The sequence below is a fragment of the Lutjanus erythropterus genome, unplaced genomic scaffold, assembly GCF_056507025.1.
Source record: "Lutjanus erythropterus isolate fLutEry1 unplaced genomic scaffold, fLutEry1.hap2 Scaffold_155, whole genome shotgun sequence".
Classification (NCBI taxonomy): Eukaryota; Metazoa; Chordata; class Actinopteri; order Lutjaniformes; family Lutjanidae; genus Lutjanus; species Lutjanus erythropterus.
In genome coordinates this window covers 1,503,140-1,527,960 of record NW_028146632.1, presented here as the reverse complement: position 1 = coordinate 1,527,960, position 24,821 = coordinate 1,503,140, and the positions used below count along the sequence as shown (strand labels likewise).

The following is a 24,821-nucleotide window of genomic DNA, read 5'->3' as shown; positions in this document are numbered from 1 at the left end:
ATCCTCCACAACAACAACAACAACAACAACAGCAGCAGCATCCTCCTCCACAACAACAACAACAACAACAACAGCATGCTCCTCCACAACAACAACAACAACAGCATCCTCCTCCACAACAACAACAACAACAGCATCCTCCTCCACAACAACAACAACAGCAGCAGCATCCTCCTCCACAACAACAACAACAGCAGCAGCATCCTCCTCCACAACAACAACAACAGCAGCAGCATCCTCCTCCACAACAACAACAACAGCAGCAGCAGCATCCTCCTCTACAACAACAACAACAGCAACAGCATCCTCCTCCACAACAACAACAACAACAACAACAACAACAACAACAACAGCAGCAGCATCCTCCACAACAACAACAACAACAACAACAACAACAACAACAACAGCAGCATCCTCCTCCACAACAACAACAACAACAACAACAATGTAGCCCGGTAACCCTGTTTATTATTTGGGATTGGTAAAAGAAGTTCTTATTTTGTGATGGATACTGGTATATTGCATTGTGAAGAGAAATGGTTAAGTTTGAATACAGTATATTGTTTACCTGAGTCTACTTTTTTTTTACTGTTTACCTTTAAAAGCGTTTTATTTACTTAAGTACTGTACTTTCTGTGGGTTTTGAGAGCGAATGAGCAGTGAGAGAATGGGTCATGTGATCGGAAGCGAGAGAGCGGGAAGGTAGGCAGTTCCATGTACGCGAGGAGGGACGAGCGACCGACAGTTGAACGAGAAAAAGAACATTGAGAACGGAGCGTGACAGACGGTCCGAGATATTCTTATAGTTATCAGGGGTGAAATATCGCTGGTGTGACTGTGAGAGAAGTCTGTGGAACGGCCACATCAGTCAACAAGCCTGGGCAGTGTCGTTCTGCAGTGAAGAGTAGTAGCTAGCTCGCTAAGCTAGCTGCGCCTGCAGTACAGTGGTTGCTAACACAGCCAGCAGCTGTTTGAGCAGAAGAAAGTGGACCTCGTGATCAGAGAGGGTTACCAGGACTACTTTTCCTTCTGCACGGAGACTGTGGATTAATTTGGACAACTTTGTGCTCGTTCGGCGGATTTGTGTGGAGCTTGGAACTTTATAACAAGGATATCGTCTGACTGTGAGTGAGCTTTTCCCTTTACCACGGACGCCATCTTGTGGATTACAACGGAACAGGCCTGCAACGTAGGGTGGGGTTTGTTTGTTATGTTTTTTCATTTAGATGCCGGCTTAGGTTATTAAGTTAAGGTATTTTGATATTTGATTTAAGGTAATCAATTCATTATTGATATTTGATCATTTAAAGGTGAACAAAGTTGAAGGTTTACATTTCTAAGTTTAAATAATTCATAGTCTGAAGGTATTAAGTTCATGGTTGTATCTGCTTGATTGGATTTTACTTGATTGAGGGTACATATTTCTAATTTGAAGGTTACATGGTTTATTGATCGAAACAGTGTTGTTAGTTAAAAGTCACAAGTGACGGGTTTTGCCTCTAGATAGGGCAATTTATTTGTGTTACACTTTATTTCATTTGTTGACAAAAACAGTTGTCCTTTTATTCTATTCCTTTTCCCTAAACCTGATTTCATAAAACTAATTCATATTCCCTAACTCAATGTCCTAACTAAAGTATCTATAAAACTCATGTGGTATTGTCTGCCTCAGTTATTTTAAAATACAAGTTGGTTGCACACAAGTTCATAGTTGGGGTAATTTATCAAAAACAACAGGGATCCCAAAAAGAACTCGTAGCCATCCTATTATCTAGGATAATAAGGGTTACAACAACAACAGCAGCATCCTCCTCCACAACAACAACAACAACAACAACAACAACAACAACAACAGCATGCTCCTCCACAACAACAACAACAACAACAGCATCCTCCTCCACAACAACAACAACAGCAGCATCCTCCTCCTCCACAACAACAACAACAGCAGCAGCATCCTCCTCCACAACAACAACAACAGCAGCAGCATCCTCCTCCACAACAACACCAACAGCAGCAGCATCCTCCTCCACAACAACAACAGCAGCAGCAGCAGCATCCTCCTCAACAACAACAACAGCAGCAGCAGCAGCATCCTCCTCCACAACAACAACAGCAGCAGCATCCTCCTCCACAACAACAACAACAACAGCAGCAGCATCCTCCTCCACAACAACAAAAACAACAGCAGCAGCATCCTCCTCCACAACAACAACAACAACAGCAGCAGCATCCTCCTCCACAACAACAACAACAACAACAGCAGCAGCATCCTCCTCCACAACAACAACAACAGCAGCAGCATCCTCCTCCACAACAACAACAACAACAGCAGCATCATCCTCCTCCACAACAACAACAACAACAACAACAACAACAACAACAACAGTAGCAGCAGCATCCTCCACAACAACAACAACAACAACAGCAGCAGAATCCTCCTCCACAACAACAACAACAGCAGCATCCTCCACAACAACAACAACAGCAGCAGCAACAACAACAACAGCAGCAGCAGCAGGAGCCTCCTCCTCGACAACAAGAACAACAACAACAACAACAAAAACAGCAGCAGCTCAGGAGCCTCCTCCTCCACAACATCAATAACAACAAAAACAGCAGCAGTTCAGGAGCCTCCTCCTCCAACACAGCAACAGCAACAACAACAACAACAACAGCTCAGGAGCCTCCTCCTCCTACACAACAACAACAACAACAGCTCAGGAGCCTCCTCCTCCTACACAACCACAACAACAACAACAACCAGAACAACAACAACAACAACAACAACAGCAGCAGCTCAGGAGCCTCCTCCTCCTCCACAACAACGACAACAACAACAACACCAGCTCAGGAGCCTCCTCCTCCTCCACAACAACAACCACAACAACAACAGCTCAGGAGTCTCCTCCTCCTCCTCCACAACAACAATAACAACAACAAAAACAACAGCTCAGGAGCCTCCTCCTCCTCCTCCACAACAACAACAACAACAATAACAACAACAACAACAGCTCAGGAGCCTCCTCCTCCTCCTCCACAACAACAACAACAAAAACAACAACAACAGCTCAGGAGCCTCCTCCTCGTCCTCCTCCTCCACAACAATAACAACAACAACAACAACAACAGCTCAGGAGCCTCCTCCTCCACAACAACAACAACAACAACAACAACAACAACAACAACAACAACAGCAGCTCAGGATCCTCCTCCTCCTCCTCCACAACAACATCAACAACAACAACAGCAGCTCAGGAGCCTCCTCCTCCACAACAACAACAACAACAACAACAATAACAACAACAACAACAACAATAACAACAACAACAACAGCTCAGGAGCCTCCTCCTCCTCCTACTCCTCCTCCTCCACAATAACAACAACAATAACAACAGCTCAGGAGCCTCCTCCTCCTCCTCAACAACAACAACAACAACAACAACAACAACAACAGCAGCTCAGGAGCCTCCTCCTCCACAACAACATGGACAACAACAACAACAACAACAAAAACAGAAGGAGCTCAGGAGCCTCCTCCTCCACAATGACAACAACAACAACAACAAAAACAGCAGCAGCTCAGGAGCCTCCTCCTCCTCCACCACAAAAACAACAACAACAACAGCAGCTCAGGAGCCTCCTCCTCCTCCACCACAACAACAACGACAGCAACAGCAGCTCAGGAGCCTCCTCCTCCTCCACAACAACAACAACAACAACAGCAGCAGCTCAGGAGCCTCCTCCTCCTCCACAACAACAGCTCAGGAGCCTCCTCCTCCTCCACAACAACAACAACAACAACAACAACAGCTCAGGAGCCTCCTCCTCCTCAACAACAACAACAACAACAACAGCTCAGGAGCCTGAGCCTCCTCCTCCTCCTCCTCCTCCTCCTCATCCTCCTCCTCATCCTCATCATCCTCATCATCATCAACAATATCATCAGCAGCAGCAGCTCAGGAGCCTCATCCTCCTCCTCCTTCTCCCCCTCCTCCTCATCAACATCATCAGCAGCAGCAGCTCAGGAGCCGCCTCCTCCTCCCCCTCCTCCTCCTCCTCCTCATCCTCCTCATCATCCTCATCATCCTCATCATCATCATCAATATCATCAGCAGCAGCAGCTCAGGAGCCTCATCCTCCTCCTCCTCCTCCTCCTCCTGGCTCTTCTCTCTTGTAGTCGCCTCCTCAGCTCAGGAGCCTCCTCTTCTGTCTCTTGGTAAAGTATACCGATGGTGGCAGCTAACATTGGTCCATCCCTGATATAAATAGTTATTTTATCTTAAGTCTTTACTTTTTAAATCCAGTGTGAGACTCAAATAAAAGCCATTGCCAGAGATTTTCCTGCCATTGGCTTGTGATGTACAGAACATTCAAGGCTTGTGTTAATTAAAAACACTTCAGAAAACAAACAGTAGTAAATTGAAAAGAGGTTTTTGTTGCTTCCTCATAATAAATAGACATTTTATTGTTAGTGTAGCAGCTAAGCTTAGGATCTGTTGTGGAAAAAGTGTTTTGGAGCACTGTAGGCAGCGTCTGTGTGGGGGTTATTGTACAGTACCAGCAAGAACACATCGTCTCAAACTGTCAGCACCATTCTGTGTGCTCATGTCCTTGTGAGTTCATTCTTCCAAGCTTGAAGTGTCTCTCTAGGAACACAAGTCCATACTTTACACTCTTGGGTTTGAGAAAGGCCTTGGGTGTCATTTCTCTCAATGGCAGCGATTTTGAATATATTCTGTTCAGTGTTCTCTCTTGAAGGGAGAGTTCACACCAAGATCAAAAATACACATTTTTCCCTGGCCTGTAGTTCTGTTTATCCATCTAGATTTTTCTTACATGAGTTGGCAAGTTTTGGAGATATTGACCATAGGAATGTCTTGTGGTGATCAATAGCACCAAAAAAGATGTTGCTCAGATGTTGGTGGACAGGTTTTCAGAAGACAAAGGTGGTCATCTCCATTTGCCTCAGGAGCGAATGCACAATGCACACAACCAAATGCAGAAATGTGAAAGAACATCCGTCTAAACTCTAGTTACCACAAACAACTTGGTTACAGTTGGACGTTATATGACAGGTTCACATGCTTTTCAAGTGTGTCCTAAAACAAAAGTCCCATTTCCACCATGAGTAACAATTTGAAAGTAATGTGTCTGAAATGTCAAAGAGCTCTTACTTGAAACCAAGTCCTGTCCAGTCCACATGCATCTTTTCAACTTGTGAAGCTGTGTGTGTCTTGAGTCTTCTAAAGGCTGACTGTTATATGTGTCCTAGACAGGTTCTAGAATGTTGATACGTCCTCAAAGACACAAAAGAATTCTGTGATGTCACACTGACACACACACACACACACACACACACAGAAGTGAACACATCAGAATGTTAGGTGGCTGTGATGTCATCAAAGGGAATGTGATGACGTCATGGACCTTGTGCTTTGATCTAGCATGGGCTCTGTGATGCCATCAGTGTTAGGTTATAACCCTAGCACCATGTCATTATCATACCTCCACTTGTTTTTCGGGGGATAACTATTGAAAGGATGGTGGTAGAGACTTGAAACCAAGCTCTGCACCCACATTTTCGGACATTCCGGATCCAACGTTGCCAACCTCGAGTCTCTACGATGTCGGGAAGTGGGTCAACCAGAACCTTGAGGACTCTGGTGCATACCTCGACTGGTTTCGGGGGCTAACTTTTGAAAGGATGGTGGTAGAGACGTGAAACTTAGCTCTGCACCCCCATTTTTGGACATTCCGGATCCAACGGTGCCACCATCGAGTCACTACGACGTTGGGAAGTGGGTCAACCAGAACCTTGAGGACTCTGGTGCATACCTTTGCTGGTTTCGGGGGATAACTTTTGAAGGGATGGTGGTAGAGACTTGAAACCAAGCTCTGAACCCACATTTTCAGACATTCCAGATCCAATGGTGCCAACCTCGAGTCTCTATGAGGTCGGGAAATGGGTCAACCAGAACCTTGAGGACCCTGGTGCATACCTCGATGAGTTTTCGGAGGATAATGTTTGAAGGAAAGGTGGTAGAGACGTGAAACTAAGCTCTGCACCCCCATTTTTGGACATTCCGGATCCAAGGGTACCACCATCGAGTCTCTACGAGGTAAACCACAGTTGTATTTACTGGTTATCCCTAAATATGGCGCTAAAGACCATGAAACAGAAATTCATCCTTTCAAAGCAAAGTACAGTTGGATTAAAACTACCAACTGTAATTCATTGTAGGCCGCCAAAAATGTTGCTGCGGGCCACCATTGGCCGGGGGGCCGCACTTTGAGAATTTATGCGCTAGAGGGTTGGGCTTCAGAATGCCGGACAGTTGGGTCTTTGTGAGTCTTCTGTTAGTGTTCGATGCCACTCGGAGATCGAACCGGAGTTTTTTCTGCATTAAAGGGTCTTGAGGTTAGATGTTGGGTTCATGAGCCTTTACATATTGGGAAGCTGGTCTCAAGTGACTACTTGAAATTTGGGGGCAATTTTTGGGTCCGTCCTCACGTGGTAGATATACAAGTCATGTGTCCTGGGACCACCATATATGTTAGTTTTTACAAAAGCTACTGCAAGTCAGTACACTGATATTTGGCTGAACAGGCCTCGGTCATATACTTGCAAAGTCTGCTAGTCATATGTTGCAAAGACTGGCCAATGGATTGTTAAACTTCGTAGGTCTTAGTCAGTGGGCTGATGGCCATTGCTGTTCACTGGTCAGGTTTAGACATAGATGAGGATTTTTAAAAAGCTTTGGCTACAAAGTAGTTGACCTGGGTGGGACCCTAAATTGAACCACCATGGTCTGGGGCCCCTACATGACCTCTTAAAGGACTAGCCTTGGGGAAGATGCAAAAGGGTTGGGATTCAGAATGCTGTACGATAGAGTATCTGTGAGTCTTCTGTTAACGTTTGATGCCACTTGGAGGTCAACTTAGAGTTGATGTTTTTTGGGGTTTTTTGTTACATGAAAGGCTCTCAAGGGTAGATGTTGGGTTTGTTGTCCTTCACATACTGAGAAGTTGGTCTTCAAAGACCTCCTGAAATTTGGGTCCAGTTTGGGTCCCTTTCTTTTTTTGATAGATGGAGTAACCATTGGACCTAATGTTCAGGTAGACTTCAACTTTGTAACAAAAGTGAGTGCAAGTCAGCACACCGATATTTGGCTGAATCGGCCTGTTAGTAACAGTCTGCAGATACTGGCTAATGGCTTATTGAGCTTCTTAAACCCCTGCCTGTGGGATGATGGCCTTTGCTGACCTCTAGCCAATTGTCGCTATTCATGAAGGGGTAAATAAAGATATTTGCTACAAAGTAGCGTTGGATGACCTGCGCCGGACACTAAATTGAAAGACTATGGTTCAAGGCCACTACAAGACCCCTGAAAGAGACTAGCCTTGGGGAAGACACTAGAGGGTTGGGCTTCAGAATGCTGGACGGTAGGGTCTCTGCGAATCTTCTGTTAGTGTTCGATGCCACTTGGAGATTGACTCAGAGTTTTTTCTGCATTAAAGGCTCTTGAGGCTAGATGTTGGGTTCATCCATCCATCCATCTTATCTATGGCTAAACCTGACCAGGGAACATCAATGGCCATCAGCCCACTGACTAAGACCTACGAAGTTGAACAAGCCATTGGCCAGTCTTTGCAACATATGGGTGGGTCAAATTTTGTCCCTATGAATCAAGTGGAATTGCCCCAAAACGCTCCTCAATGCTCAGAGTTCCACTTCCAAATTTCAATCTATTCAGCTGGGTGTGACTCCAAATCTTCATCTATTTACATTCTAATTCTTAATTAATGCTTCCAAATGTATTTCAGCACTCTTGACCCTCCATAAAACATGTAAACTTACCTAAATAAGTTTCTGCAAGTTTGGTCACAGTGTTTTGCAAAATTTGCACTTAAATCAAAAATTGACTCACCATGCCTTCCGACTGCCAAGCCACTGCTACTGACTTCCTACTTTCTGTCACGTACTGAATGTGTGGGTCAAATTTTGTCCCTATCCATCAAGAGGAATTGCCCCAGCAGTCAGGGAGTTTAAAGCCAGGTGGCCTGCATTCTTTCATACTGATGAGGTAAACACATGCTTGCCTTTTCCCCTCTCCTTATTATGCAATTTCAGTGTGCAGCTGTTAAAATGTAAAGTCTGATAAGGTAAAACAAAAGATGACCAACATCTGGAGAGAGACAAATCTCCTATAGAGGAAGCAGTTCTTTATTTTGGCCACTTGGGGGCAGAAGATGGCATGCTACTCTTCTAACTTCTACCAGATAAATGCTGAATTCCAGCAGATTACAACACTTCCACTTGAGACAAACTTCTTGGTACAGTTGGACAATATTTTACCCCAGCTGACATCTGTTTTCCAGAAGAAGGGAGATGTTTCTGGCTAGAAACTACCTGTAAATTTATGTATACGATGTTATGGAATTTTTTTTCATACATACTTCATACACTGTGTAATTGTATTGTCCATATGAAGCCCCAGTTTGCGTCATCAGTAAGTCTGGATTATTTGCAAGATGCAAAAATAAAAAAATATATATATTGTCTTTTTAAGGCAATAATACCATATGGGCTAGAGATGCAGTCATGTGATCAGACAGGTGCCAGTTAAATCCTGTTTTCTCAGGTGGTGATAATAAGATTGGGCTATAGTTGTACTAAGCACCTATGTGTTAAGAGGACAGCATTGTTGTCAGCTGTACTGTATGTCTCTGAATAAACAGGAGTTAAAACAACATGTTCATACCTCACTTTTTTAAAAATAAAAACTAGGCCATGCTTCACAGTTATTTTGTAGTTAAAAAAGTCACTTTTACAGTATGTTTGACATAATATTGAGCTATATAGATCAAACTTGACAAAGCTGATTGGAAGTCAGTATTTGTAGGTTACCACAGGTTGGAAATTGGAAATATTTTTTGTAGTTATGTGTTTATGAATGTTTTAATCGGTGGAATCTCTTCACACAGGCTTCACACAGTGATGTTAATCTAAAAAAGGCAGCAGTTCTCAAGGCACTTTGCCTCTACCTTGGTGAGGATGATGGGCTTCTAATTTGGGAGTATATGGTAAGTCAGTGTAATTGCTTTTTTCTCGTCAGATATATTGTAACTTAGAAAAGTACATGTTTATATTGGGTTAGTGACTTACTGTGTGCTGTGACTGTGGAATACAATATGACATTTGACGAATTCAGATGTTTCTAATGCTCCTCTAGAGATGTCTTTGTATCTAGATACATTAGATACGGAGACAACAGCTCTGTGACAGAGTAATTATTACAAGATCAAAGCAAGGCTAGTGGAGTAAGAAAAGCAGACATTGTTCACAGGGCTGAACAACGTTAACATTTTTAGGCAGCATAGATCACAGCTAAGAAGCTGAGATGATAACATTAGAAGACAGGGCAATTGATTATCATAAGCCCTAGTGCAACCAAATATTACAAAGAAGTTTTATGTCCGTGCAGTACTGGTTTGCCAACAAATGAATTGTCCTTCAACTTAACCTATAAAGGGTTCTAACTTTAATATCAGTGTTCTCCATTAATTACCCAGAATGTGGCAACCCCCCACAGTCTAATTTATCTTGCCATAGTCTCATTATGAACCAGAAATATTTTAAGACTTCTCATAACAACATTAAACATTATGCCATTGCTTCAGCAAGATATCGTTCAGATGACATGCACAGCCTTTGTGGAGACCAGTCAGTCCAAACAGTATATTGGTGTGATGTCACACATAATTTTACAACAATGATAATCTGGTGACTCAGTCAAGGTTTAGTTATGACTCTCAAACAATGCAAAATGAAAATCAAATTGATTGACACTGCCAACTGACAAAAGATAGGATTTATGTTTATTTTCTGTAGCTAACTACTAATTATTAGCAGAAATACAGGTGTCCTAAGTTAACCAGGGAAATAATCACCATGGAAAACTCATCAATGTACTTACACTGCACTTTTGTTGCCTCTTCTAGCCAGCAGCTGCCACTGATCTAGGTCTGAATGCATGAGTGCTACCAAGTTCAAGTTGCATGCTAATGTGAATTGTTACCTATTGATCATATTTGAGCATTTTCGTTTGTCCCTTTGTTCATGCTGAGGTCATCACCTGATCGGTGGATATATGAGAGCACAGCTTAATCCAGTGTGTTTCTCTTGCCCAAATAGTGATAGTCTGTTGACTTGTCTCTCTGAGTGTGGCTCAGATATAGGAGCATGTGGGTGTTTGCCACATTGTTATTATACAGACTTACATTGATAGTAAGGGGTTCAACACACAAACGTCCCCAGTTTGGTGCAGATACATTGTGTGTGAAGTGTCCCCAGTTTTAGGATAGGCTCGTGTATTGGTGGTGAAGAGGTCCAAGTACATGAGTGTCCCCAATTTGGTTCGAAGCGACGAAGACGAAGAGACGAAGAGACGAAGAGCAGGAAAGGTGTCGAGGATGTAACTGACTGCCTTTAGGTCCTGGAACAAGTCAGCGTTGCATGATGACGTGCCTATCTGCTTGACTCCATTCGAAAGGAAGATGTGCGTGTACTTTGCAAGAGTGGAGATCCGAGGGAAAAGGGGGAGGATGGTCCCTGTCTTGTTAAAACCATCTATGGTGACTGCTATGGAGCTGCTAGCTGAGATGCGTGAAAGCTGCAGTGTACCGAATGATAATTTATTCATGTTTGGAAGACCAGAAGCCTTGTCAGCCTACAGAGGGGGAGAGTGCCTTCAAAAATATACCAAACTCTGTGGTGCCAAACACCCTGAAGCACTGACTTCAACAAAGCTTCGAAAACATATTGCAACAATGTCACAGGTCTTGAACCTTGAGGAAAATGAGTCTGACCAACTGGCCGACTTCTTAGGCCATGATATTGGCATCCACCGACAGTACTATTGGTTGCCCCAAGGAACTCTGCAGCTTGCTAGAATGAGCAAAGTGCTCCTGGCCATGGAGAGGGGGACTGTGTCGCAGTACAAAGGGATGACACCGGATGATATCGAAATTGACCCTGAAGGTTTGGGCATGTTCTTAATTTTTGATCTATTTAACACTGGTATGGATACTCGGTTTCATATTTCTGTGTTTTTATAAATGCTGTACTAGATTCTGCCTGTGAGATTAATTGTTGATTGTTGATTTAATTTAGATCATTTTCTACTTCCAGAGAAACTGCCACAATCCAATGAAGGAGATTCCAGTGACACTTCAGAAGATGAGTGTACCAGCAGTGAAATGGAACACATAATGGATACATCTGCATCATCAGCACCATCAGCATCATCAGCACCATCAGCATCATCAGCACCATCAGCACCATCAGCATCATTAGCATCATCAGCACCATCAGCATCATCAGCATCATCAGCACCAGCACGTGGTGCTAGTCCTCCTATACAAGGTTAAAACCTGCAGTGCAAAGAGAATGATGATCATTGTGTCCTTGCTCTTATGACAAGATGATGAATGTTGCCATGAAGCTAATCTCTCTCTATACAGAAGTTCACATTTATATAGAATGGACATATTTATTTTTTGGTACTACAATTTCTAAACCATTTACATTCAGCGAAAGCAGCATTCAAACTGGAAGACCACTCTGAAAAACATATCTTAGACTTAAGATGCTGGAGAGCCAAACAGCATAATGATAGCTTTGACCTTCTTCCAGTAATAAAATATACTGATCACAACCCCCTGTGTTACAAAGCCACCTGTTGTTGGACTTCACAAGGCTTTTTTACCCCCCTTTCGTTAAGGCTACTACTGGGGAAAAAAATGTTCATGATGATGGCTTCATTTGCATGTTTTCCAGTATTATTACATTGCATTTGTTCTTTTCTTCACAGAACCAGCCGTACAACGAAGCAGATGCAAATGGGAAGCAGGAGAAGTTCGTTGGATCCGGAATGTCCAAAAATGGGGGTGCAGAGCTTGGTTTCAAGTCTCTACCACCATCCCTTCAAAAGTTATCCCCCGAAACCAGTCGAGGTATGCACCAGAGTCCTCAAGGTTCTGGTTCAGTCCCTTCCCGACCTCGTAGAGACTCGATGGTGGCACCGTTGGATCCTGAATGTCCAAAAATGGGGGTGCAGAGCTTGCTTTCAAGTCTCTACCACCATCCCTTCAAAAGTTATCCCCCGAAACCAGTCGAGGTATGCACCAGAGTCCTCAAGGTTCTGGTTGACCCACTTACCGACCTCGTAGAGACTCGAGGGTGGCACCGTTGGATCCGGAATGTCCAAAAATGGGGGTGCAGAGCTTGGTTTCAAGTCTCTACCACCATCCTTTCAAAAGTTATCCCCCGAAAACCAGTGGAGGTATGATAATGACATGGTGCTAGGATTATAACCTAACACTGATGTCATCACAGAGCCCATGCTAGATCAAAGCACAGGGTCTGTGACGTCATCACATTCCCTTTGATGACATCACAGCCACCTAACATTCTGATGTGTTCACTTGTGTGTGTGTGTGTGTGGGTGGGTGAGTGTGTGTGTGGGTGTGTGTGTACAGACAAAGTTATGGGGGTGCAGAGCCTGCTTGCAAGTCTGTACCACATTCACTTAAAAAGTTATTCCACAAAAACCCATCGAGGTATGCACCAGAGTCCTCGAGGTTCTAGTTGACCCACTTCCCAACCTTGTAGAGACTCGATGGTGGTACCCTTGGATCCGGAATGTCCGAAAATGGGGGTGCGGAGCTTAGTTTCATGTCTCTACCACCTTTCCTTCAAACGTTATCCTCCGAAAACCCATCGAGGTATGCACCAGAGTCCTCAAGGTTCTGGTTCAGTCCCTTCCCGACCTCGTAGAGACTCGATGGTGGCACCGTTGGATCCGGAATGCTCAAAAATGGGGGTGCAGAGCTTGCTTTCAAGTCTCTACCACCATCCCTTCAAAAGTTATCCCCCGAAACCAGTCGAGGTATGCACCAGAGTCCTCAAGGTTCTGGTAGACCCACTTACCGACCTCGTAGAGACTCGAGGGTGGCACCGTTTGATCCGGAATGCTCAAAAATGGGAGTGCAGAGCTTGCTTTCAAGTCTCTACCACCATCCCTTCAAACGTTATCCTCCGAAAACCCATTGAGGTATGCACCAGAGTCCTCAAGGTTCTGGTTCAGTCCCTTCCCGACCTCGTAGAGACTCGATGGTGGCACCGTTGGATCCGGAATGTCCAAAAATGGGGGTGCAGAGCTTACTTTCAAGTCTCTACCACCATCCCTTCAAAAGTTATCCCCCGAAACCAGTCGAGGTATGCACCAGAGTCCTCAAGGTTCTGGTTGACCCACTTGCCGACCTCGTAGAGACTCGATGGTGGCACCGTTGGATCCGGAATGTCCAAAAATTGGGGTGCAGAGCTTGGTTTCAAGTCTCTATCACCATCCCTTCAAAAGTTATCCCCCGAAACCAGTCGAGGTATGCACCAGAGTCCTCAAAGTTCTGGTTGACCCACTTACCGACCTCGTAGAGACTCGAGGGTGGCACCGTTGGATCCGGAATGTCCAAAAATGGCGGTGCAGAGCTTGGTTTCAAGTCTCTACCACCATCCCTTCAAAAGTTATCCCCCGAAAACCAGTGGAGGTATGATAATGACATGGTGCTAGGATTATAACCTAACACTCATCACAGAGCCCATGCTAGATCAAAGCACAGGGTCTGTGACGTCATCACATTCCCTTTGATGACATCACAGCCACCTAACATTCTGATGTGTTCACTTGTGTGTGTGTGTGGGTGGGTGAGTGTGTGTGTGGGTGTGTGTGTACAGACAAAGTTATGGGGGTGCAGAGCCTGCTTGCAAGTCTGTACCACATTCACTTCAAAAGTTATTCCACAAAAACCCATCGAGGTATGAACCAGAGTCCTCGAGGTTCTAGTTGACCCACTTCCCAACCTTGTAGAGACTCGATGGTGGTACCCTTGGATCCGGAATGCTCAAAAATGGGGTTGCAGAGCTGGCTTTCAAGTCTCTACCACCATCCCTTCAAACGTTATCCTCCGAAAACCCATCGAGGTATGCACCAGAGTCCTCAAGGTTCTGGTTCAGTCCCTTCCCGACCTCGTAGAGACTCGATGTTTGCACCGTTGGATCCAGAATGTCCGAAAATGGGGGTGCAGAGCTTAGTTTCAAGTCTCTACCACCTTGCCTTCAAACGTTATCCTCCGAAAACCCATCGAGGTATGCACCAGAGTCCTCAACCTTCTGGTTCAGTCCCTTCCCGACCTCATAGAGACTCGATGTTGGCACCGTCGGATCCGGAATGCTCAAAAATGGGGGTGCAGAGCTTGCTTGCTAGTCTCTACCGCCATCCCTTCAAAAGTTATCCCCCGAAAACCCGTCGAGGTATGCACCAGAGTCCTCGAGGTTCTGGTTGACCCACTTCCCGACCTCGTAGAGACTCGATGGTGGTACCATTGGAACCGGAATGTCCGCAAATGGGGGTGCAGAGCTTGGTTTCAAGTCTCTATCACCATCCCTTGAAAAGTTATCCCCCGAAAACCTGATTGGCTAGTGAGCTAAATATGGTTAAAAAAAAGACTAAAACAATGAATACGCGTAATAGTTTTTTTGTTTTGTTTTTTTTTAAAAAGGTAATTGAGAAACATATGAATTAATAAATGTTTTAAATCTATTTCTACATTTTCATACACAAAGTCTGCACAGTGTGATTTCTCAGCACCTTTAAAATGTGTCTTTGTCCCTGCTTCCTTTGCTTACGGCCATACCACCCTGAACACGCCCGATCTCGTCCGATCTCGGAAGCTAAGCAGGGTCGGGCCTGGTTAGTACTTGGATGGGAGACCGCCTGGGAATACCAGGTGCTGTAAGCTTTTTCAAACAGCAGAGGGCGCTGCTGCCTCCTCAGTGGATGCAGATTTTTGTATGTCTCTGGACTCTCAATTACATCAGTTATCAGCCTCACAAAACTATTCCTTATTTCAAGGAGAGAAGAGAATAAGTTGACTGTTCAGAATAATTCTGCTCTCATTAACTCTGGATGATTAGCTCCAAAAACAATAGTCTCTCACTCCCCAAAGACTGTGTGCGCTCATGTAAATACATATAGCATGTAGCTTGAGAAGTATATATGATACAGTCCATCAACAGAAACTATTCCAAAATTAACTACAGTTGTAGATCATTTAATAAAATTTTCCAAATACCCATCATCGATTAGATTTTTCTCTGCAACATGAATGTTATGTGTATCATTTGGAGGTGTAACTGCTGTCCTCAACTCACAGAAACTTTAAACATAGTCAAAGACATGGCCTATGATCTGCAGATTTATTTTTAAATTGCAGCTTTTAGGATAATGTCTATGACATGTTGGACAGCAGGTTTAAGGGTGCAGCAGCTCACTTACCGTAGATGTGGTGAGGTTCTGGTTGACCCACTTCCCGACCTCGTAGAGACTCGATGGTGGTACCGTTGGATCCGGAATGTCTGCAAATGGGGTGGGGGGATGGGGGGGGGACAGAGCTTGGTTTCAAGTCTCTACCACCTTCCCTTCAAAAGTTATCCCCCGAAAACGTGTCGAGGTATGCACCAGAGTCCTCGAGGTTCTGGTTGACCCACTTCCCGACCTCGTAGAGACTCGATGGTGGTACCATTGGAACCGGAATGTCCGCAAATGGGGGTGCAGAGCTTGGTTTCAAGTCTCTACCACCTTTCCTTCAAACGTTATCCTCCGAAAACCCATCGAGGTATGCACCAGAGTCCTCAAGGTTCTGGTTCAGTCCCTTCCCGACCTCGTAGAGACTCGAGGGTGGCACCGTTGGATCCGGAATGTCCAAAAATGGGGGTGCAGAGCTTGGTTTCAAGTCTCTACCACCATCCCTTCAAAAGTTATCCCCCGAAACCAGTCGAGGTATGCACCAGAGTCCTCAAGGTTCTGGTTGACCCACTTCCCGACCTCGTAGAGACTCGAGGGTGGCACCGTTGCATCGGGAATGTCCAAAAATGGGGGTGCAGAGCTTGCTTTCAAGTCTCTACCACCATCCCTTCAAAAGTTATCCCCCGAAACCAGTGGAGGTATGCACCAGAGTCCTCAAGGTTCTGGTTCAGTCCCTTACCGACCTCGTAGAGAGTCGATGGTGGCACCGTTGGATCCGGAATGCTCAAAAATGGGGGTGCAGAGCTTTCTTTCAAGTCTCTACCACCATCCCTTCAAAAGTTATGCCCCGAAAGCAGTTGAGGTATGCACCAGAGATCTCAAGGTTCTGGTTGACCCACTTCCCGACCTCGTAGAGACTCGAGGGTGGCACTGTTGGATCCGGAATGTCCACAAATGGGGGTGCAGAGCTTGGTTTCAAGTCTCTACCACCATCCTTTCAAAATTAATCCCCCGAAAACCAGTTGAGGTATGATAATGACATGGTGCTAGGATTATAACCTAACACTGATGTCATCACAGAGCCCATGCTCGATCAAAGCACAGGGTCTGTGACGTCATCACATTCCCTTTGATGACATCACAGCCACCTAACATTCTGATGTGTTCACTTGTGTGTGTGTGTGTGTGTGTGTGTGTGTGTGTGTGGGTGAGTGTGTGTGTGGGTGTGTGTGTACAGACAAAGTTATGGGGGTGCAGAGCCTGCTTGCAAGTCTGTACCACATTCACTTCAAAAGTTATTCCACAAAAACCCATCGAGGTATACACCAGAGTCCTCAAGGTTCTGGTTGACCCACTTCCCGACCTCGTAGAGACTCGATGGTGGCACCGTTGGATCCGGAATGTCCAAAAATGGGGGTGCAGAGCTTGGTTTCAAGTCTCTACCACCATCCCTTCAAAAGTTATCCCCCAAAAACCAGTTGAGGTATGATAATGACATGGTGCTAGGATTATAACCTAACACTGATGTCATCACAGAGCCCATGATAGATCAAAGCACAGGGTCTGTGACGTCATCACATTCCCTTTGATGACATCACAGCCACCTAACATTCTGATGTGTTCACTTTGTCTGTGTGTGTGTGTGTGTGTGTGTGTGTGTGGGTGTGTGTGTACAGACAAAGTTATGGGAGTGCAGAGCCTGCTTGCAAGTCTGTACCACATTCACTTCAAAAGTTATTCCACAAAAACCCATCGAGGTATACACCAGAGTCCTCAAGGTTCTGGTTGACCCACTTCCCGACCTCGTAGAGACTCGATGGTAGCACCGTTGGATCCAGAATGTCCAAAAATAGGGGTGCAGAGCTTGGTTTCACATCTCTACCACCTTTCTTTCAAACGTTATCCTCCGAAAAAAACCCATCGAGGTATGCACCAGAGTCCTCAAGGTTCTGGTTCAGTCCCTTCCCGACCTCGTAGAGACTCGAGGGTGGCACCGTTGGATCCGGAATGTCCAAAAATGGCGGTGCAGAGCTTGGTTTCAAGTCTCTACCACCATCCCTTCAAAAGTTATCCCCCGAAACCAGTCGAGGTATGCACCAGAGTCCTCAAGGTTCTGGTTGACCCACTTCCCGACCTCGTAGAGACTCCAGGGTGGCACCGTTGGATCCGGAATGTCCAAAAATAGGGGTGCAGAGCTTGGTTTCAAGTCTCTACCACCATCCTTTCAAAAGTTATCCCCCGAAAACCAGTGGAGGTATGATAATGACATGGTGCTAGGATTATAACCTAACACTGATGTCATCACAGAGCCCATGCTAGATCAAAGCACAGGGTCTGTGACGTCATCACATTCCCTTTGATGACATCACAGCCACCTAACATTCTGATGTGTTCACTTTGTGTGTGTGTGTGTGTGTGTGTGTGTGTGTGTGGGTGGGTGTGGGTGGGTGGGTGTGTGTTTGGGTGTGTGTGTACAGACAAAGTTATGGGGGTGCAGAGCCTGCTTTCAAGTCTGTACCACATTCACTTCAAACGTTATCCTCCGAAAACCCATCGAGGTATGCACCAAGGTCCTCAAGGTTCTGGTTCAGTCCCTTCCCGACCTCGTAGAGACTCGATGGTGGCACTGTTGGATCCGGAATGTCCAAAAATGGGGGTGCAGAGCTTGCTTTCAAGTCTCTACCACCATCCTTTCAAAAGTTATCCCCCGAAAACCAGTGGAGGTATTATAATGACATGGTGCTAGGATTATAACCTAACACTGATGTCATCACAGAGCCCATGCTAGATCAAAGCACAGGCTCTGTGACGTCATGACATTCCCTTTGATGACATCACAGCTACCTAACATTCTGATGTGTTCACTTGTGTGTGTGTGTGTGTGTGTCTGTGTGTGTGTGTGTGTGTGTGGGTGGGTGAGTGTGTGTGTGGGTGTGTGTGTGTACAGACAAAGTTATGGGAGTGCAGAGCCTGCTTGCAAGTCTGTACCACATTCACTTCAAAAGTTATTCCACAAAAACCCATCGAGGTATGCACCAGAGTCCTCCAGGTTCTAGTTGACCCACTTCCCAACCTTGTAGAGACTCGATGGTGGTACCCTTGGATCCAGAATGTCCGAAAATGGGGGTGCAGAGCTTAGTTTCACGTCTCTACCACCTTTCCTTCAAACGTTATCCCCCGAAAACCCATCGAGGTATGCACCAGAGTCCTCAAGGTTCTGGTTCAGTCCCTTCCCGACCTCGTAGAGACTCGATGGTGGCACCGTTGGATCCGGAATGTCCAAAAATGGGGGTGCAGAGCTTGGTTTCTGTTGTGGAATTTGCCTCACTTGCTTCACTAGCTCTTAGATTGTTCCCTGAGTCTCTCTTTATATGGGTGACAATGCAGTCGTGAAGGGTCCAGTCATAGGTCATCTAACCTGAACAGGCACACTAGTGGTTGGTCACTCTGCACAACTACAGTCCACAGCTGCACAAGTAGGAGAGTAGTGCATCCCCCAGATACTTTCTCCTGAGGTGCCAAGGTTATGGCTTATCGGGCAGACAGACTGTCTCCACATTCTCTATCAGGGCACAATACATGAGCAAGGCCGACAGATACAGTGATTTAGAGCAAAGAGGTGCATAGCTTCTTGTTTTGCACTTATGCCTAATAGAATTTGTGTACACATAGATAGACACATCAGGCCCATACATGGTGGCGTGTCAAATTCCAGCGAATGTCAGGGGACAGTTAAATACCTTCACTCGAGAAGTAACCTTCAGAATTGGGTTGGCAGTCACAATATTCTCAGTGTATTGCTAATCTGAATTCTCCTCGATCGAGCTTCATTAAATACTCCTGTGTAAGTCATCTGGGACTCGCGAACTCTTCTTCAGTGTCTGAGTGAACCATTCTTCAGAATTTCCACAACAATTTGGCGTTGTCGGCCGGATTCCAACAGAACAACAAACTGGTAAGTGCAAATCAATTTCTTTGCCTTACCATGTTTGAGTTTGACGGAATCTAAAATAAATGCGTAGCAAATTCGGCTATAACTAAAATAGAATTAAAGCAAATTTAAAGCATTGGTTCAACTCATGTGAAAAACAAATATATGTGTAAAAGTGGAATTTTAAAGTAATATCTGTGGTCGGTAAATCTGAGACTGATATCAAGTGTTTGGTTCCGGGACAGCTGCGGGCTGAGCCGGTCTTAGATAAGAGTGCACAGTGAAGTTAACCCTTGGGAAGACGTTCTGGGGTAGGATGAAATAGGCTTATTTCGGTTAACCAATATCTGTGAGTGCATCTATGACCTGTGGGAACAAAGAGGCTCTGCTAAGTTCTGCTTCAGAGGCCTAGGCGCCGAATTGTGTACACAAAATAAAGAAATTTGAAATCTTTAAGGTCTCATACCGCAACCACTTTGCCAAATTTAAATACTAATGAAAATACAAGAGTGTGAAGTCCCATGATGCAGCTGAAGTATTTTGTGATGTGTTGCTTGTATATGCTGTGCTGTATATGTGTTTGAATTGTTGATCTGAATATTGCAATGGGTAATAATCAGTCCACAGCAGAGCCCAGACACAGACCTATGGTCAGTTCTCCAAGAACCACTCGCTATAATGTTTCCACCTCACCCAGACCAATCTTAAAAACCACTCGCAATGTTGACTCTACCTCCCCCAAACCAGTCTTAAAGTCCCATGAGCTAACTGCTAAAGCAACCTCACCAGCTATGTCAAAAAGAACGCCAGATCACACCAGTAAGACGATTGCTGAAAATTTTTTTCCCCCACACACCCCCGGTGGAACTGTTGGTAGAAAGGAAGGTTGGAAGTGTGTGATCCCATTTTCCTCTTTGATGACTGAATGGACTAAGGGTGAATGGCCATGTGGAGGGTCGTTTGAGAGTGAAAAATTACAGTTGGCAAGAGAGCAATTGAGTTTTGATAAGGGAGATCCGGAGTGGGATCTCCGTTACATGTCGGAATGTTTGAGAGTGTGGTTGAGAGTGGCAGAGCAGTGTGAAAGGGAGAAAGCAAGTGGCAGCCGGTGTGAATGGGGTTCAGATGAACTGAGAGACACCATTGATCGGTGTGTTAAGTACGTTGCCTTGTGTCACATGCCTATGTTGCAAACTGTATTGAGAACCAGGGCGACTGAAATGGCTAAAATTAAAGAGCGACATGGTAATGACGCTGCTGCGTGTGCCAAAGCTATGATGTATGGTTGGGCTTGGCGCCAAGGAAGAGCACCATCCCCACACTGTTTGCTGACTACTCTAGCTAATGTGAACCTTCCCTTTCCCCGTGAAAATTTTGAACAGCATACTGTCTCTGCGTATCCTAAGCGAGTTGATAACAGCGAAGAGGGAGCCCATGTAGGGAAAAGTCAGACAGAAGAAGACCTTATTTTGCTCACAGCTGCGGCGCTGAACATAGAGCAAGATAGGAAGAGGAGAGATAGAGAGGCTAGAGAAGCACAGGAGCAGGGAGAGGCAGCTGCCTTGCTTGACGGTGCTAGGGCAAATGATTCAGATGAGGAGAAGCAAGGAGGGCCACTAGAGGAGGAGGAGTTAACACACACACACACACAGACACTGACACAGATGCTGACATGTATTCTCAGGCTGCAGCAGCACTAAGGGAGGACACAGAGACTGAAAGCAAAATACTTCGACGTGTGAAAGGCCCAGGTCCTGTCAGGGCTAGTAGCTCAGAAATAGAGAGATTATTGCGTGACAGAGTAGAGAAACCTAAATCTGCTACTAGGAGACCACAGAGTGCAGTCAGGGAGAGACCTGACACCGATAAAACAATAAATGCCCCTAAAATTATGGTAGGTGAGACTCCTGTGTGTAGACCATGGACTCCCTCAGAAGTCCTAGACATGACTAGGAAAGCTCCAAATCCCATAAGTCGACCCAAGGACTATTACCAGTGGCTCTTTCAAACATGTACAGTGTATGATTGTTTGATTCCAGATGTCCGTCAGCTGTTAACCTTCACCTATGGGAGCGAGTGGACTTTGTGTAAAGACGAATTCCAGTTCCCACAACCAGAAAATGGAGGCCAGTGGCCTAACCATAGATCTCTAAACACCTGGTTAGAAAATGATGCTAAAGCAGCAATTACAAAATGCGCGCGTACGCATAGTGATTTCTCAAAAGTTATGCATTGCATACAAGAGCCCAAAGAAGCTTTACCAGATTTCATACAGCGGTTCATCGGGGTGTGGGACAATAGTGCTGGTATTACACGGGAAGAAAATGCAGCCTTTGCAATACAAACACTTCTGCATAACGTAAAGGCACACATAGCATCGGGATACAAATTGTCCTGCCATGACTGGCAAACCAAGAACTGGCAGGACACCGTTCATACCCTGCTAAATATGCACCGAAATCAAATTTTCGCTCAAAGTGGCTCTAATAACAGCAAACAAATGATGCAGTCAATAAACAACCCCACCAATAACCAGCAGAAGGAAAACAAACAACAAACAAATAAAAACAAAAGAAAAGGTAACTGCCGCAACTGTGGCAGACCTGGACACTGGGCCTCTGAATCTAGAAGCTAGAAGATGCAGATCAGCGTAAAGATGAATAGGGCGGCCATGGAGGAACAGGATCAGAACAGCCATCACAATTTTTCAAAGAAGCAACACAAATCCGTCTCTCAACCTGTCCTGCAGAAGACCCTACAATACCAGTAGAGGTTAATGGTACTATTGTTGATATTTTGGTAGATAGTGGTGCAACTTTATCTACTGTAAGAGCAGCTGAGCATGTGTGTACACCAACATCTCATTTTGTCACTACAGTGGGTGTCTCAGGCGTCCCTATTGCAGAGCCAGTGTCATCCAGATCCAATGTAAATGTTGAAGGGTCACAGATACAACACTCATTCCTCATCTCTGAAAACAGCCCTATAAATTTGATGGGCAGAGATCTATTATGTAAACTACATGCTACTATTCAATGTACTCCAGATGGATTGTTTTTGTCCATCCCTGACGATAGAGCTGTACAAGCTGTTCAGTTTCTACAAAATGTGAACGATTGTTTGTATCAATGGGCGCTGCCTGATTTTAACATGCTGACCACTTTCACCTTGACGAATATCCAACAGGTGGCTAAGTCATCGCCAGCCTGTGCAACATTGATGTCTGCAATGAGGCCCGTCCTCCAATGTCAGTGCACTGCCGCACACAACCCCTCCTCAGAATACAAACTGAATGCTGATACCCTGTTGAACACACAACAGTGGTTGCAATGTGAGCCAATTTTGTTTGTGGGACCCCAAAGGGTGCGCTTTACCAATCCAATTATCTGATCAACAAAGTCAATTGTATAATGTGCAAGATATTCCACCTCATGTCATCATTGCTGTTGCACCGGGACATGAAACTGACAGTGTTGCTGAAATGACAGCACGAGCTCTGTTGTTAAGAACAGCAAAGGCAGATTCTCACTCACAGTTAATAACGCCTTTAGGTGAGGATCTGTACATGTTGAACTTAAACGATCAAATCTTACTACCACAAAGCACATTTCTATGTCAACAGCCACCCACTCCAATTCAATATGGTCCCCCTTCAGAGCTCTCAGAGGTACCTTCCTTGCTATGGGCTAAACATAAGAATCATGTGGGATTTGTAAAATCTGCACAGCCTCATAAAGTAACTTTGAAGCCAAATGCTAAGTTGCCAATGATCAAACAGTACCATTTACCTCCAAAGTCAATTGCAGGCATTGAACCTGTAATCCAATCATTGCTTGATCAAGGGGTACTGGTAGAAACCACCAGTCCATGTAACACTCCCATTTTACCCATCCAAAAGCCTAATCGTCCAAACGAATGGCGATTTGTGTGAGACTTGCAAGCTATCAACAACATTGTTGTGCCGATGACTCCAGTGGTACCAGATACTAATTCTATTTAGCCTCACTGCCACCTGATTCGACACACTACACAGTCATTGATTTGAGTTCGGCTTTCTTTTCAGTTCCATTGCATCCAGATAGCCAGTACCTGTTTCCATTTACCTTTAAAGGCAGACAACTCACATGGACTACCTTGAGTCAGGGCTATGTTGAAAGTCCGGGAGTGTACGCTGCAGCGGTTAAACGTGATCTCGATGATTTGGAATTGCCGGGTGGTAGCACGCTTCTACAGTATGCAGATGACCTGTTGATCGCTTCCCCATCGAAGGAGTCATGTAAGACAGACTCTATAAGGCTGATGAAAAGACTTGCTGAGTGTGGCCACAGAGCTTCGCTGACAAAGTTGCAGTTTTGTCTGCCAGAGGTGACATACCTGGGACATGTCCTGAGAAATGGACAACGACTGTTGTCACCAGAGAGAGTGAAACTCATCTCTGAAATGCCTCCCCCAAAGACTCGAAAGGATTTGTTATCTTTCCTGGGGATGGCTAACTTTTGCAGACATTGGGTTCATGACTACGCGGCTATGGACTCCGTATTGCGACCGGCCACTCTTCAGGCAGCCTCTTCTGTCGTGCAATGGACTGATGAGATGCACAGAGCTTTTGTGGACATTAAAAAGGCTCTCATGTCAGCCCCTGCCCTAGGCCTGCCGGATTACAATCAGCCTTTCCACTTGCATGTTCACGAGACGGACGGTTTTGCCACTGGCATCCTGGTACAAAAACACGGGTCACATTATCGTCCTGTAGCGTACTACTCTGCTAAGCTAGACCCAGTGGCTCGAGGTATGCCTGGTTGTCTAAGGTCAGTGGCCGCTGTTGCCACAATGATAGACAAATCATCTCCCATAGTGCTCGCTCATGACTGTGTAGTGCATGTCCCTCACTCTGTCTTGCATATCTTGGACACATCCGCTACTCAGCATATGACAGCTGCTCGTCGCTCAGGTTACGAGGCTATCATTCTTTCCAGCTCCCACATCACTTTGAAGCGCTCACCTCCGTTGAACCCAGCCACTCTCTTACCTCGAGTGGACACGGATGATGATCATGATTGTGTTACCATTATTGACACGTGCACCTCCCCAAGGCCAGACTTGTTGCAGACACCAATAGCTAATTCTGACATGATTTTGTACACGGATGGCTCAGCGTGCAGACCCTCTGATCATCAACACCTTGCTGGCTATGCAGTAGTGAGTGACTGGGAAGTATTAGAGGCACGTGCATTACCTAATGGCACCTCTGCACAGGCCGCTGAGTTGTACGCCCTTACAAGGGCCTGTATTCTAGCTAAAGACAAGGTGGCCACTATCTACACTGATTCTAGATATGCATTTGGGGTTGTGCATGACTTTGGTCAATTATGGAAATTAAGAGGCTTCTTGACTTCCTCAGGTAAACCAATGCAACATCATTCTCTGGTAGCAGACCTACTAGAGGCTATTTTGCTTCCATCCCAACTTGCGATAGTAAAATGTGCTGCTCATACACATGGTTCTGATCCAGTAACACGTGG

The 24,821-nt window shown here is 45.2% G+C and overlaps 1 non-coding gene across 1 annotated transcript; it reads left to right on the top strand.

The window, feature by feature from the left end:
• The first annotated feature begins 14,743 nt into the window (after nucleotides 1–14,743).
• On the top strand, nucleotides 14,744–14,862 carry LOC146304367 (5S ribosomal RNA). The gene has a single exon (XR_014769417.1). It is a non-coding gene; the product is annotated as a 5S ribosomal RNA (ribosomal RNA).
• The last annotated feature ends 9,959 nt before the right edge of the window (nucleotides 14,863–24,821 follow it).